The sequence below is a fragment of the Canis lupus genome, chromosome 28 (assembly GCF_048164855.1).
Source record: "Canis lupus baileyi chromosome 28, mCanLup2.hap1, whole genome shotgun sequence".
Classification (NCBI taxonomy): Eukaryota; Metazoa; Chordata; class Mammalia; order Carnivora; family Canidae; genus Canis; species Canis lupus.
Genome location: NC_132865.1, coordinates 27869589 through 27886057, shown reverse-complemented (window position 1 = coordinate 27886057; position 16469 = coordinate 27869589). Strand labels below are relative to the sequence as shown.

Sequence of the window (16469 nt, the reverse complement as noted above, 5' to 3'; positions counted from 1 at the left end):
GATACACTCACTCAAAACTAATCGTTTTGTTAATGTTTGAAGATAAAGATTCCTCCTAGTAAGATTGTAAATAGACCACCACAGTCAAGATTTTGATACCCATTTTCTGTAGACAAATAAGCAGTACCCATGACAACCAAACCAACTGTGCCAACATGCTACCCGTTACACCTGCAGCTGTGTGAATTGTCTCCAGAGTAGTCATCTTGGGAGGATACGTACTGCTTTGAAGAACTATGGCAGTGCCCAAGGCACTGGAGAAAGATCTCTTCTGGAATTGCTTTCATTGTCCCTGACACATGTTTTTTGACTTTTGTGATTAGACAATATTTTCTTTTGAAGGTAAACTGAATTTGAGAAGGTAACAGTTAAATGGCATTCTAAACCAATTCTAATGACAAACTGTGTGATCATACTAGGAAAGTTACTAATATGAATAGATAAGGTCTACTATGTTTGCTAAAAATTAGTCATATTACCTTATAGACACACTTGTGACCATGTGCCCAGAAAAAAAGTTTAACTTAGTAAGTGCCAGTAATAATATGTATTATTATTATTATTATTATTAATAAAAATCAGCCTCATTTCTTTGTAGCAGTAGTTAATTGTTTTCTTTGGTTAGAATCCAAAATATCCATTGGATACAACAATTTTGTTCATCAGTTTTAGGCTCCATGTATCACAAATATTACATAAATACATTTCACTTTCAGAAGATGAAGATCTGTCAAGACTATGTTCTAGACCCAAATAGCAGTTGCCAAGTGGACATCTTAAAAACTTTTGAGCCAAGTTGACCACATTATCATAACTGTAACATCAATTAGTATAATTGTTTAAAAAGTATAGTATTATTTCAAGGATATAGTGCATAGTAGAAATTCTCTATGTATTTTTATTATTATTATTATTTTTATTTATTATTTATGATAGTCACAGAGAGAGAGAGAGAGAGAGAGAGAGAGAGGCAGAGACACAGGCAGAGGGAGAAGCAGGCTCCATGCACCGGGAGCCCGACGTGGGATTCGATCCCGGGTCTCCAGGATCGCGCCCTGGGCCAAAGGCAGGCGCCAAACTGCTGCGCCACCAGGGATCCCTGTATTTTTATTATTAATCTATACATTTCCACAAAAAATTGTGATAGGCAGAATAATGGCTTCCCAAAGATGTCCATGTTCAAATCTACAGAACCTATGAATATGTTATCTCACATGGCAAAAGGGACTTTGAAGATATGATTAAGCTAGAGATCTTAAGACAGAAAGATTATTCTGGATAATCGAGATGAGCCCAATGTAATCATGAAGATCCTTAGGAAAAGGAGGCAGGTATGTCTAAGTCAGAGATGTGATGACAAAGCAGAGGTTGGAGTGAGGTGTCCATTAGCCAAGCCATGGTATGCGGGCAGATTCTAGAAGCTGGAAAGAGCAAGGAAAAGAAGTCTTCCCTCACACCTCCAGAAGTAATGCATCCTTACCAACCCATGTCAGCTTCCAATATTGAAGTTAAGACAATTAAGTTTGAATCTTACTTCTGTCCATTTGCATCTGAGAGTTTCTATGAATATAAGCAACTCCAAATTCCCAAGAATCAAAAGGCAGTAAGAATATTTACTGCCTATTATTTTTTCCTGCTTGCATCCACTTAGCACAGTGCTTTGCACATAACAATCAGTGAATAGCATTTGTTGAATGAATAAATATTTTTCATACATGTGCAACATTTGCCCTAAAAGAGTGATGAACTCAAATCAACCATTTTTATCCTACTAGGTAGTCAATAAATGCATGAACGTGTTGTCAATATATTTACAAAAGCTACTACAACACAGAAGACTAGAGTAATAAAATCTCTCAGCATAAAATTGTGTTGAAAGGATTAAAAATTATCTACTTTCATTTCTTTCTTTCTCAGATGCTGAAGCTGAGACCAAGACTTGTAAGAGGGAATTCTTCCTGAAGAGTCTGCATATCTATGCAACCCTGGTGGCGCAGCGGTTTAGCGCCGCCTGCAGCCCGGGGTGTGATCCTGGAGACCCGGAATCGAGTCCCACGTCGGGCTCCCTGCATGGAGCCTGCTTCTCCTTCTGCCTTTCTCTCTCTGTGTGTCTCTAAGAATAAAATTTAAAAAAAAAAAAAAAGAGTCTGCATACCTGAGAGGGCCATGAAGTCCAAACTCTGGCCTTCTTCATGCATCTTTTATACAAAAAAGTCTTCGTAGATCCTACATTCTGCTGACTAGGTAATATTGAAAGAATCAGAAAACACAAGAACTTGGAAGTCATCTGACTCTCAGAAATGAACTGCATATCTTAGGCCCACTAAGCAGAATTCTGGGGGAGAAATCAGTATTTCATGTAAATGTAGCTTCACCTCTCAAGAAGTAATAAAATTGGAATAGGTGGACCACACCTCCAATGTATTTGATGATAATAGAATCAGCGATACAGCCCAGTATCATCTCAAACTAAAATTGGGAGCCTTTCACAAAAAGAATTATTTAAACCACTGTAAACAACTAGGAATCAGAGTAAGGATAGAAATCACATTTTGCTCTCCTTTCACAAAGCAGCTGAAGAATATTATGTTGCTATTTCAATAAGAATAACACTATACTGATAACAGACTCTATTCAAAATTTAATAAAGCATTAGTCCCTTAATCAAAACATGACTATGAGGCTTGGACTGTCGCTGGAAAGCAGAATAATGTGAACAAAAGAGAAATGGAACTGTGTCTGAATATCAACTCTACAAACAAATAACATCTCATTACACATGCAGCAATTAAAGGCAGGAACTTCAAAGCCATTCTCAATTTATCTTTGTCAAGCCCCTGACCAGGGAAAAGTTTGACTCACGAAATCAAAGCAGGTATGTGGTAAATATCAATCTATCAATCAATCAAATGTCATTAACACGTATACAACTATATATGAATTTTTTGCTTATGCTGAATACATTATCTACATAAAATTTTGCCTAAAGCACATGGATTATAAATATCTATAAGAGAGCCACCTGGGATCCCTGGGTGGCTCAGGGGTTTAGTGCCTGCCTGCCTTTGGTCCAGGGCATGATCCTGGAGACCCGGGTTTGAGTCCCACATCAGGCTCCCTGCATGGAGCCTGCTTCTCCCTCTGCCTGTGTCTCAGCTTCTCATGAATAAGTAAATAAAATATTTAAAAAAAAAAAAAAAAGAGAGCCACCTAAATGCATAATTATAAATAAACTACAAATAAAATAGATATAAAAGAAATTACAAACAAAATAAATTTTGATTTAAAATTGCTTATGTAATTAGGAGTAAGCAAAAGTTTTCACTCTAATTCAGCATATATAGTGGTTAAAGGAACCTTTTCTGGAATTAGACAGGCTAGGTCTAATTCCTGACTCTCCTACTGGAGTTAGGACAGGATAGTAAAACAGTTTTCTCATGAGTAAAATTAAGATAATAATAATGCCTGTTTCAGATAGTTGTAAAAATTTAATGAGCTAATGCTTAAAAGTCATACATTCATTATCACTTTTCAGAAAATAGAATTAATTGAAAAGGTTTAGAAATAGTATCTGCCTCAGAAAGCTTGAATTCCATAGATGAATATATCACGATAGTACCCTCAAAACTGAATTTGATAATTTTACCTCATTTTAATCCCTAAATAATGATTTTTAAAAAGCATTTACAACCTGGGTCCTCAAATCAGTCTGTATTTATACACGTTCAATCAGGTTTTAATAATGCCATAATAGCATCCAATTCCATCCTACAAGCTAATTTTCAGGTTTAGGCTGACAGCTCATATTAACACTTATTGCTCATGTGGACAATGAATTACACTGGATTAGAAATCTAATAACACATAAATACATAAACTTGATATAGAGTTAATGTGTTTTAATAGTTATAAAATATCAAATATGTGCTCTTCAAATGCTTTTTTCTTTTATTTGATTTTATTTTTATCTGTTTTCTTTTAATTTAATCTCTAGGGCTGTTTTCCTAGATGCTGGCATGCTGGTTGGTAGCATTTATGGTTATCCTCTCTTCTCGCTGGCATTTCTTTAGGATTTGGGCAAAGACCATGATCTCTATAATTTTAATAGAACATTAGCTCTTGGTATTAGGATCTGTGAAAAGCAGGGTGTAAGTCATCTCAGTCAAGGATCAGGCAGCTAGGCATAATAGTGAAGAAACACAAACACAGATACAGCAAACACTGCCAGGCACCAGGGAAACATGGAAAGGGTTGTGCAGCAGGTAGAGAAGGAAGATGTCAGAATTAAGCAAGAACTGCACATCCTCAGGTCATACACAAGAAAAGAGGGCCTGAGCCCCCGGAATGTGACAGGTAGGTAGGTGCATTCACATTAAAAAGGGAGATGTGACTTCCATTACAGTCAGAACTGAAGGCCCAGCTTTCTGGAAAGTCAGTGCAAAGCCTTACTTCCCCTTCCTATTGGGTCACTAAGCTAAGAGCCTGTCTCATTTGCTGCCATCTCATGGGAGGACAACTACACTATATTTCCAGCCCTAGTCATAGTGATTATAGCTGTTCTGTTTCCACTTTTCTTGTCATGCATTCTCCACTAGGCTCTTCAGGTTCCCACTAACCCTTTAACCTAAAATCATCCCATCTCTACAATCTTGTTCTTTCCTAGGCAAAGCCCTATAAAGTGACTTTCTTCAAAATTTGCCCATTTCGTATCCCTCTTCTTCCCAGTTTGTTGTGTGTAAGAAGGTCCATCCACTCAACAATTCAGCTAGTCTCTCATCTAGCCATTGATTCAATTAACAGAGCATAGTACAATGAGCGAGCCACCTCCTTGAGTGCTGAAGACCTACAGAGAACAACAGAAACTGTTGTTCCCTCTTGTTGTCATGGGTTACCTTCTATTGACAGGACGATAAAATAGAGATAGCAAAGGGCTGCCTAGCTTGAGGACTCAGGAAAGGCCTTATTGAGGTGGTTTATTAGCTTTCTAGGGCACTATATGAGGGTACCACAGAGAGGGTGGCACAAATATCATGAATGAACTTTCTCATGATTCTGGAAGCTAGATATCTAAGATCAAGATGTTGGCAGAGTTGGTCTCTTCTGTGGTTTCTCTCTCTGGTTTGTATGTACATTGTCTTCCCTCTGTATATGTCTGTGTCCTAAACTTCTCTTCTCATAAAAACAGAAGTCCTATTGAATTAGGGCCCACCTCCTGACCTCCTTTAACTTAATTACATTTTTAAGGGCCTTATCTACAAATACAGTCAATGTTATGGATCAAATTGTATTCCCCCAAAGTTTGTATGTTGAAGACCAAATCCACAATGTAACTGTACTTGGAGATTGGGGCTTTAAGGAGATAATTAAGGTTTAGTGAAATCATAAAGGTGAAATCAAAAATCATAATCTAATAAAATTTGTGTCCTTAGAAGAAAGAGATACTAGGCATGTACATACAGAGAGAAAACATGTGAAAACATGGTGAGAAAATGGCCATCTACAAGCCAAGGAGAAATGCCTTAGGATAAACCATACCAACCAACACCTTGATCTTGGACTTCCAGCTTTTGTAACTATGAGAACATAAATTTATGTTGTTTAAGCCACCTAATCCATGGCATTTTGTCATGGCAGCCCTACTAAACTAATAGAGTCACATTCTGAAATACCGGGGGTTAGGACTTCAAGATATGAATTTGGAGGAAACAAAATTCATAACATATCAGGTAGTTACATATGGTCTAATGAGGAGACAAAGCCAGGCTGGCAAAGAATTCTAAGTATACCAAGCAGTGAACAAAAGCTCTGAAGGCACAAGTGAGTTGCCCTCAAAGTCAGAATGGTTCATTTAGAAGTGTTGGATGCCTGGAGCAAAATAAGTCAGGGGAGAGGGTTATTAGGTGACAAAGACCAATGATAAAGCATGGCCAGATCATGTAGGACCATGAAGGATATGGTAAGAAGTTTCCATCTCATTGAAGAGGGGCAACCTTGGATGGCTTTCAGCAGATGAGTGACATGATCTGATGTTTACTTGTAAAAGATCACCTACTTCTTGATATGTAGAATGGATTGTAGATAAGCTAAAATGAAAGTGCCAAGAACAGTTAGGAAAAGATGAAAAGGGGCAACCTGAATGGCTCTGTGGTTTAGCACTGCCTTCAGCCCAGAGCGTGATCCTGGGGACCCGGGATCAAGTCCCACGTCAGGCTTTCTGCATGGAGCCTGCTTCTCCCTCTGCCTGTGTCTCTGCCTCTCTCTCTCTCTCTCTCTCTCTGTGTGTGTGTGTGTGTGTGTGTGTGTGTCTCATGAATAAATAAATAAAATATTTTAAAAAAAAGAAAAGATGGAAAGAATGTATATGACAGATAATGGACTGGGAGGAAGGACAGAGATAAGAAGAAATAGATAGATTTAAGATATCTTTTGGAGGAAGTGGCCTAGAACTTGCTGATAGATCCAATATTAGAGATGAAGGAAAGGATAGATGCACAGATTCTACATAGGTTTTTGCCCTGAGCATTTGGATGGAAATAGGAGTATTTTACTGTGATGAGGAGGACAAAGGAGGAATAGATTTGATGGAAAGGGTGAAAGAATAGCATTTGTAAATACTCCTCAGTGACTCAGCTCACCAAATCACAAGTGGTTTTGTTGTTGCTTTGTTTCCTCTTTTAGCAAACATCTAGTTCTTGAACGATGAGATGTATTATTGATGGTTGCCTTCGATAAATGTTATTTCAGTCCAAGTCTCATTTTAACTGTTCTTCCCTATTTCTTTTATTCCATGATATGCACAATCTTCTGGTGGTTTTCCAGAGGCATAATTCCCATATGTAACTTTGTTCCCGTGGAAAAGTCAGTTTTAGATCACACTGTTCAAAATAAAGTTTCAGGAATAGAAACTAGGTTTGTTTAGATAAATGCATCACATATACGAGTTTAATTGTGTATGTAAAAATTAAATATACAATGATCCTCTTCTATAGAATGCAATGGGCTTTAATAAAATCTGATGCAAAATAGCCATTTGAGGTACCATCAAGCTTATAAAAGTTTATGCCATTAAAGCATTATATAAGGCTGTTCCATATTTAAAAACTAGATGGTGATGCTCATATACATTTTCCTTAGCATCTCATTTTAATTTTCTCCTGAATTCTGAATAAGTTTTAATCTGTAGGAAAGTGGTTACAGGTCCACTGAAGGAATAGCAATCCTTTATGTTGCAGGAGACAGGGGGACCCTGAAACACAGGTGAATGATATGGTCAGATTCACATTTGACATGGACTTTTCTGGAAGCTGTGGAGGAGTGAGAGGAAAATGGAAATACTGACAGCAGGGAGGCCAGTGAGAGAGTTGTGCCAGCAGAGTGGGGCAAGGAGACACAACCAAGAAGGGATTGAACTAAGGCAGGTTGTACAGGTAAAGAGGAAGAAAACATTGAAACGCTATTTCTCACCCAGTGACCAGTTGCCAGGTTTCTAGTGTGAGTGATGGAATACGAGATAATGCCACCAACTAGAGTAGAAAGGAAAGGAAAAAGAGAGAGCCTAAGAGCCATGTAAGGGTGGCTATGTGTGATGGTTAATTTTATGTGTCAACTGGACTAGACACAGTGCCCAGATTAACCTTTATTTCTGGGTGTGTCTGTGAAGGTGTTATTGGACAAGATTAGCATTTAAATCAATGGACTCAGTGTAATAGTTTGCCCTCCCCAGTGTGGTGGGCATCATCCAATCCCCTGAGGGTCTAGATAGAACATAAGGCAGAGGAAGGAGGAATTTAAGGAATTCACCCCTTTCTTCCTGCCTCACTGAAATAATTGGGACATCTCATCTCTTCTCCTGCCCTTGGATCATCAGTTCCTCTGATTCTCAGGCCTTCAGATTTAGTCTGGATCATTCCACTGGCTTTCTTAGGTCTAGAGTTTGCAGATAGAAGATTGTGGGACTTCTTAGTCTGGATTATACACACACACACACACACATATGCACACAAACACACACATACAGTCTCCTACTGGTTCTAGTCTCCTATTGATGACTAATACATGGGAGTGTAAGTCATTGTTTTTGAAATAAGATGAGTTGGAGGTATTTGTAAATGTCCAATAAGAAATGTTGTTAGAATCTCATGAAAGAAGTCAAGACTAGAAATACACATTTGGAATTCTGTGACTATAGAGTCTGCATCACTATAATATGAAATTGTCCACAAAGGTCAGATAGAGTTAGAGGAGTAGAGGGCCAAAGAGAGAAGAACTGTGAAAACATGAGCAATTAAATTGTGGGGAAGAGACAGCATAATATCTAGTAGCTATTGTTTTGACATATAAATACAGAATGTATAATACAGAAATCCAATTTATGAACTTCCATAATTGGAGATTTTATCATCCTGGGAGGGGAGAAGCTTTACAGTATGAAACCTGAAGATTCTGAAAGTATGATTTCAGAGACATTATCTTCAAGAAAACTTCATTTCATGTTAATTCTAACATCACTCTAATATCTGTACTAGTCTAATATAGGTGAAATAAAAGTAAAACTAAACATGCACACACACACACACACACACACACTGCTTAAGGCAAAGTCAGCAAGCATCCAAAACTCCGCAGCAGAGACTTAACTTTCATTATTATCATTATAGTCATTTTAAAAATGTGGTCAGTGCAAAATTCCTCAAGGTGAGATGCACAGACAATTAGCAATCACCTAGATAGAGTACAAAGGAATCTGCAAATAGTTGGCAAGTTTCCAGAAAAGAAACAATGAACCAATTCTGCTAATATATATTTAACAAATTTGAAATATAAAATTATGATGTTCACAAAAATTGCCAAAATTATTTAATAATCATTTACTAAAGATTAGGCAGTTATTTTTTATCTTGGAAAACATGTATATTCTCATCATTTGCATGACAATGATTTTAACTTTTTATTTTCCTTGTTATTATTAGGTTCCTTTAAATTCTTCATTCCCAAAACTAGATTAGTGGTTCAAAATTGATTCATCAAAGCATTTAAAAGTATTAATGAAGTTGCAATGTAAATATAGTTACTCAGATTAATGTTTATAATAGTAAACAGAAATCCAGGGAAGATATAAAATGTGAATCTGAAAATATGATTATGTCATACATGCACCCAAAAAGTAAAAGTGCAACTAGAAAAATAAGATAATAAATACCTAAGAATTCCTTGTTTTACCTCTGATAGCTAGACTACTGTCTGTTATAAAACTCTGACAATTAGTGGCGTGATCATTTCATGCTATTTTCAAAGAAAACAGTTACCCTTCTAGTAAATCAAATTTTTCACAAAGGAGCATAAAATAATGCCCATTATTTGGGAATATCATTTGAAAACACCAAGTATGCCTCTAATTTTGAAAAATTTGCAAGGCCAGTTATAAGTTAGTAACAAATGATATGATATACCACATTATTCAGTCAATATGATATACTACATTAATACAATAAAGGCGAAAAAATACATGATCATCTCAAATGACATAAAAGAAGCATTTGACAAAATCTAATACCCTTTCATGATTAAAAAAAGAAACACCCAGAAAACTAGAAATGGAAAGGAATTTCTTCAACATAATAAAGAGTATCTATGAAAATCCACAGCTAACCTTACACTTGGTGATGGAAGACTGAATTCTTTCCCTCATTGATCAAGAGTAAGACAATATGTCCTTTCTTGTCACCTCTATTCAACATTACACTGGAAATACTAGCCAGGAAAAATAGGCAAAGAAAGGAAATAAAAGGCATCGAGATAGGTAAGGCAAACTATAACTATCTTTATTGGCTGATGACACGATCTTATATAGAGTAAATCTTAAATAATCTACAAAAATACAATGAGAGTGAATAAAAAAAAATAAGCAGTGTGGTAGGATACAAAATCAGTTATATTTCTATACAATAGTGATGAACAATCTAAAAGTGAAATTAAGAAAACAACTTCATTTATGATGGCATCAAAGAAAATAAAATACTTAAGAATAAATTTAACCAAGGATGGGTGACATTTGTACACTGAAAGCTATAAAACATTATTTAAAAAATTAAAGAAGATCTAACTAAATTGAAGATTATTTTCATGGGTTGAAAAGACTTAATATTGTTTACACGGCAATGAGTAACTCAAAGTGATCTACAAATTCAGCTCAATCCTTATCAATATCACAGTGGGTTTTTTTTTTTTTTGCAGAAATAAACAAGTTGATTCAAAATTTATATAGAAGCTCAAGGACCTCTAAAGAGCCAAAGCAATCATAAAAAAAAGAAGAGGGTTGGGCAACACACTTCTCAATTTCAAAACTTACTATAAAGCTACAGTATTAACATAATTGGTACTGGCATGAAGATTAATAAATGGATCAATGGAATAGAATCCAGAGTCTAGAAATAAATTTATATACCTGTTGTCAATTGATCTTAAAAAATTGTTCTAAGACCATTCAGTGGGGGAAATAATAGTCTTTTTAACAAATGGTACTGAGACAACTGGATAGCCACCTGAAAAAGATAGAAGCTGGATACACCATATACAAAAATTAATTCTAAGTAGATCAAGAGCCTGCATATGAGATCTAAAAGTATAAAACTCTTAAAAGAAAATAGACACAAATCTTTATGATGTTTTTTGAGAATGAATTCTTGCATATGATAGTTGAAGCACATGAAATACAAAGTTTAATAAGTTGTATTATATCAAAATTAGAAACTCTTATCCATGAAAGGACACAATCAAGGAAGTGAAAATGCAATCCATAGAATAGAGAAACATATTTGCAATTCATGTAACTGATAAGGACCTAGTATTCAGAATATATAAAGATCTCTTCCAACTCAATAACAAAAAAGCAAAGAAGTCAATTTAAAAATGGACAAAGGATTTGAATAAGTATATTTCCAAAAATAATATACAAATGAGTAATAAGTATACAAAAGGCTGTTCAGCATCATTAGTCATTAGGGAAATACACATCAAAACACGGTGATACACCATTGCACAACCCTAGGAAAGGTATCATTAAACACAAAACTAAAAAAATTACAGAAAACAAATGCTGGTAGGATGTGGAGAAATTAGAACATTCATGCATCATTGGTTGGAACATAAATGAGACACTTTGGAAACCATTTGGTGGTACCTCAGAAAGTTAAATATAGAATTTCCAGATGATGCAGCAATTAACTCCTAGATACATACCCAAAAGAAATGAAAACAAATATCCACACAAAACTTACACCCAGTGTTCTAATAGTGCAATTCAAACAGCCAAAAAGTGGAACAACCCAAATGTCTATCAATCGTTGAATAGATAAATAAAATATGGTACATTCATTAAATAAAATAGTATGCAGCCATAAAAAGTACTGATACACACTACGCAACATCGATGAATCTTGAAAATATTGCACTAAGTGAAAGAAGCCAAAACAAAAGGCCACATATCATATAATCCCATTTTTATGAAATGTTCAGAATAAGAAAATACAGACAGAAAGAGACTAGTGGTTTCCACATACTGGGGGAAGAGGGAATGGTGAGTTACAGCTTAGTGAGTACACTGAGGGTTTCTTTCTGGGGTAATAAAAATGTTCTGAAATTAGTGATGATGGTTGCATAACACTGTGAATGTACTAAAAGCCACTTAATTGTACATTTTTAAATGATAAAAAATGAATTTTATCTTATGTGAATTTTACCTCTATATAGAAAAGTGGGTGAAAACAGAATGAAGCTACTGCCAATATCCCTGTCCAATTAATGTTTTTAATGTTAATGAACTGAAGGGGGATGAAAGACAAAAGGGTCATTTTCTTATGTGTAGCATATATGTTACTTTAGAGTAGATAAAATCATAGATGTACACTGTACAAATCAAATTTCAGCACATGCATGAAATGTAAATGATGAAAGAGAAGTGCTTGTTGATCTTTATCAGTGAAAATCCATGCTTCAGGAAAAAGAGAAGGAATTTTATGTTTAGCTAATGCCTACTGTGTGAGCTCTGATAAGAAAAACACTGAATTTGAATTCTAAGTCTTGTCCCCTGTGTGATAAGATGCAAATAAATGGAGTATCCTTGCCAATCAAAGTGTGGTCCATGGCAAAACAGCACCAAGCACCACCTAGGACACTCATGGGCCATACTTTAGACCTGCTGAATCAGAATCTACATTTTAACAAGATTTCCAGATGATTCACATGCACATAAACTCTGCTCTAGATCAATGTTCCTCATTGTTACTACATAAATGCTAAATTTTAAAACCCACACTTTAACATTTTAGAGTCAGTGTCCTTCTACTACACCAAGCAGACTCTCATTAAAGGTTAAAATGAAACAACTTCCCCTCATACCTTTCTTGTCCTCCCCTAGCTTTCCCAAATACAGTTGAGTAGAAGATAACAGTTAAGAGGGAATAAGGAATTGTCACTTATTCCTAAACAATGTATTTGCTTATTTCATACATGTACTAAGAGATACATCTTCAACAAGATGAAATTAGAGTTGAAATGAAAGATTTCATTTTAGAAGAAAGCTTATTTACCATCCTGGATGTGTGTGTTTAGATGTGTCATCAACTTGTTACTAACTCCTATATTCATAGCTGTCCCATCTATAATCATCTCTTCCATAATCTCTCCACAGTTAAGAAATATTCATTAAAATAACATATAAATTTCTTCTTTGTTTTTCATGATGAATTTTTTCATCACAGACCATACCACTGAGTAACTTCCAAATTCCTTTTTCTTTCTTACATGCTGTCTCAAATTGTACTATTCACCCTTTTTTCCTCTATATTCAGACTTTTTAAAGATATTTTCCTTTTCCCCCTTTCCCCTCCTTTTCCTTTGTTCCATCAAATACTATCATCACTATATCACAGTTTGATATTTTTAAAAGCTTAAATTTAACATATGCACCTTCTTTTTCAGGCAACTGTACCCTTTTACTTCACAGTGGTTTATAGTTAACAAAAGGTTATCATCCATTGTACCATTCAAGACTCAAAACAAACTTATGAAATAGATAGAAAAGACATTTTACTTCAGTAACAGCTCAGGAGTCAAGATGCAGTTTATAGTAGTATCATAGGAGGGGGAAAATCCAGATCATTAGTCATGTAAAGAGAACTACAACTGTCAGTCACATGCTTTGTATGCACTACTAGGTAGTACCAACTAAGAAAAGGGCAATACAATTAATAATTTTGTTTTTAAAAAATGCACCAAGGAAGTATTTGAACATAATGTATTGGAAACTCTGCATTGAGCACTCAAGATAAAACCTTCACCTGAGACTGGAAAATCAAAACGTCAGTCAAAGAGAACGTATATAGAAAACAATAAAAGGAATGCAAACACAAAAATATATCATCTGAGGTAAGTTAGGATTTGTCCCAAGATGAAGGAACTGCAAATCAATAAAAATTCCATGTGATTCAACAAAGCAGTACATTTTCACAAAGGGATGACTTTATAAAATCCTTGCAAAAGAATGCAAAAGGATCTAAGAGTCAGAAACGAGATAAAAGCACTAGAGAAAAAGAAAGAAGCTAATACTCTGAACTCATAGCTCAATGTATGTCCTTCAAAACAATCCCCAGCAATTGGGAACTGCCAGTCCTGTGGACTGATGGCATTCAACAGATATTTCTTGACTAAGCCATATTCTGATTATGGTTAGCAATTGTAATTAGGAAGGAAAGGGGACAGGGAAGGAAGACTGGGGAATAAATGAAAGGTAAAAGAAAAAATGAAAGAGCGGAGGGGAGGAAAGGGAAAGGGAAGGAGCTAACCCATGGCAAAAAGGAAACAGCTTAATGATTAGGAAATCAAATGGCACCCAACCAACTGTCCTTGAAAATGAATAAAGTTAAAGTGGATCACAAAGGTAAGAATTTATGTGAGGAAAATAGAGTGGGAACAATAAAGGGCTCTCATCATGACACCAAAACCAGAAATCACTCTCACCAAGAGAATGTCTAAGTAACTCCACTTTTAGTCTCATGGTGTCCTGTTAAGACCACTTAAAGAGTACATCACGATAAATGCCCTCGGCAATTGAAATGGCCCTTAGCCTTGTGGGAATCAATCATAGGTACTCCTTAGAACCCCCATAATCAAAGTAATTCCAGGCTGGCTGTCTTTACAGTGGCCATTATGATATACCACCGGCATGTTGAGATAGTTAAGCTCTGTTTGCAACACAAACAGTTGGCTAAGAGCTAGTATACTTAAGTTCAATCCAAGTGAACCTCGATGACATTTGGAAAGGATCTAATAACATTCAACCGACACTCTAAAAGCAACTTCCACAAACAATCTATCACTTCTAGACAAATCACTACTTGACAAATCAAAGTATTCTCCTTTTAAGTAAAGCTAAATGAGTACTATGTTGTAACCAGAATTCCACATGTCAAGGAAAATGTGAATTGAAGGAATGAGTCAAAAATATAATTTTTTTGCTTCCATTTTCCAGCTTTCTTTAGTTTTGAAAGGGAGTTAAGATGATAACTATGCTGCTATTTTAGTAAAAATGTCCACAACACTATTTTTTCAGGAAATTTGCAAACTTCATAATGAGAAATTATTCTGTTTGGAAATAGATCTTTGATCAAATTGGAACATTAAATAAAATTTTAACTTTTTAAGAATCAGGATTAAAAAACTCATATTCATTAATATGAAGATATTAAAAAGATAAATTTTGCCAAATGATATTTGAATTGTAATGTTATCCTCAGATTTTCAAGGTTTATCTGGGTACCATTTCTATTTCTCTGAGAATCATTCACATTTCTACCTAAAAATCTTTTTCTCCTCATATAAATTTTATAAATGTATTATGTTGAACCATGCAAAGATTTCAGCTTACCCTTCAACAGTTAGTACTTCTCTTAGTAATTATAGATGGTAAGAGCTCAGTTTTGTTTTGTTGTTATTGTTCTTGTTTTTGATAACAACTGTGGTAAGAGCCTCCAATTTTGTTCTTGATTTGAAACAAGGAGTTAAGTCATAGTTCTCAACCCTGGTGCACACTAGAATCATCTAGGAGCTTTAAAATACACGATACTCAGGTCCCATCCCAAAGATTCTGTAATTATAATTGATTTCCAATAAAATCTGGGTACCAATAGTTCTTGAGCTTCTTTAAATGATTTCAGATTGCACCTAGGATTGAGAAACACTGGTTAAATAAAGCAAAGTCTGGAGGTTCCTTTTTTCCTTCTGATAATAATCACCATAAAAGTATTTTAGTCTAGAAAAATTAGAACTCAGGTCACTAACTTGTATAAGCCTTAAAGAACACATAACTGAAAAGAAATATACCACTATAAAAAAAGAAATACTAAAATATTATTATAAAATTTTCAGTATGTAAAAGAACTTTCAGTAGATTCAGAATGAATTTGTATAGAACTAATATGTTGAGACCTATCATAGCTAGCTCCAAACAAAACTGTAAAACTGACAAAGCAAGTCTTTAGTGCCTACTCCCTTCTGTCTTCACCTCCATATTTGCCTTCCCTCTTAGTTCTCAAGACTAGACTCATCATACAAGGCTTCTCTAGAGAGCTAAGGTCCCATGAAAGATTTCCAGAAGAAAATCAAAAATGACTCCTTTGGAGTCAAATATTTATTGTTTATTGCACGCCCGATAACATTATGGCAATAACAGTGCAAACAAATAGGAGTACAATGAATAAAAACACATTACGAGATTAAATATTTGTGCTTACTTTTAAATGTGGACATATGTGTCTCTTGTGGTACTTCATCCAGAAGTTTCCTTGAAGATTATCTTGGCTATGAAGGAAAAAAAAATCTCTTTAGTTTTTAAATAGGGCAATAAAACATAGTGTTTGAAATTTGGCCGTGCCACTTTTTAACCCTGGGAAAGATACTTAACCTTTCTAAGCCTCAACTCTAGAGTGGAGAAATAATAAAATATAAATATTAGACAGAATAATACATACAATATAAATAGCATATGGAAGTCTTTGGTAAATATTAGCTGTTATTACAATGAAAATCGCTATTTTAATTTTACTATTTTCTTAAGAAAACATTCTCTCATTTCAAGATTATGTTTAAAGTTATTTTATATGGATCTTTGATTTTCCAAAGCACTTTTACTCATATATTTTCATATTACATTTGGTGAAGACAGTCATTGGAAAACCAACAGCAGTTTTCTTAAATCATAATGGATTTATTCTATATAGTACTTAGTGATCAAAATAAAACATGTGGGTGAAGAATCTCGTCAGAATCACTTGAAAACTCTTTAAAACACAAATTCCTTTGCTACCCACAGATCAACCCAATACTAATCTCAGATTCTCTCCACTTTCCTCTTTCTTGTTAATAATCCCATCTGCTGAGTTTTAAAGACACCTGTTGTTATCTAGCACTTCTTG

At 35.0% G+C, this 16469-nt stretch overlaps 1 long non-coding RNA gene across 6 annotated transcripts in view; it reads right to left on the bottom strand.

Moving 5' to 3' along the window:
- The window catches only part of LOC140620347 (uncharacterized), a 445283-nt gene that overhangs the window by 237199 nt on the left and 191615 nt on the right, over window positions 1-16469 (bottom strand). For all 6 annotated transcript variants that reach the window (XR_012020156.1, XR_012020151.1, XR_012020152.1 and 3 more), the window contains exon 2: window positions 15789-15855. This is a non-coding gene — a long non-coding RNA (uncharacterized lncRNA). The remainder of the gene's footprint in view (window positions 1-15788; window positions 15856-16469) is intronic.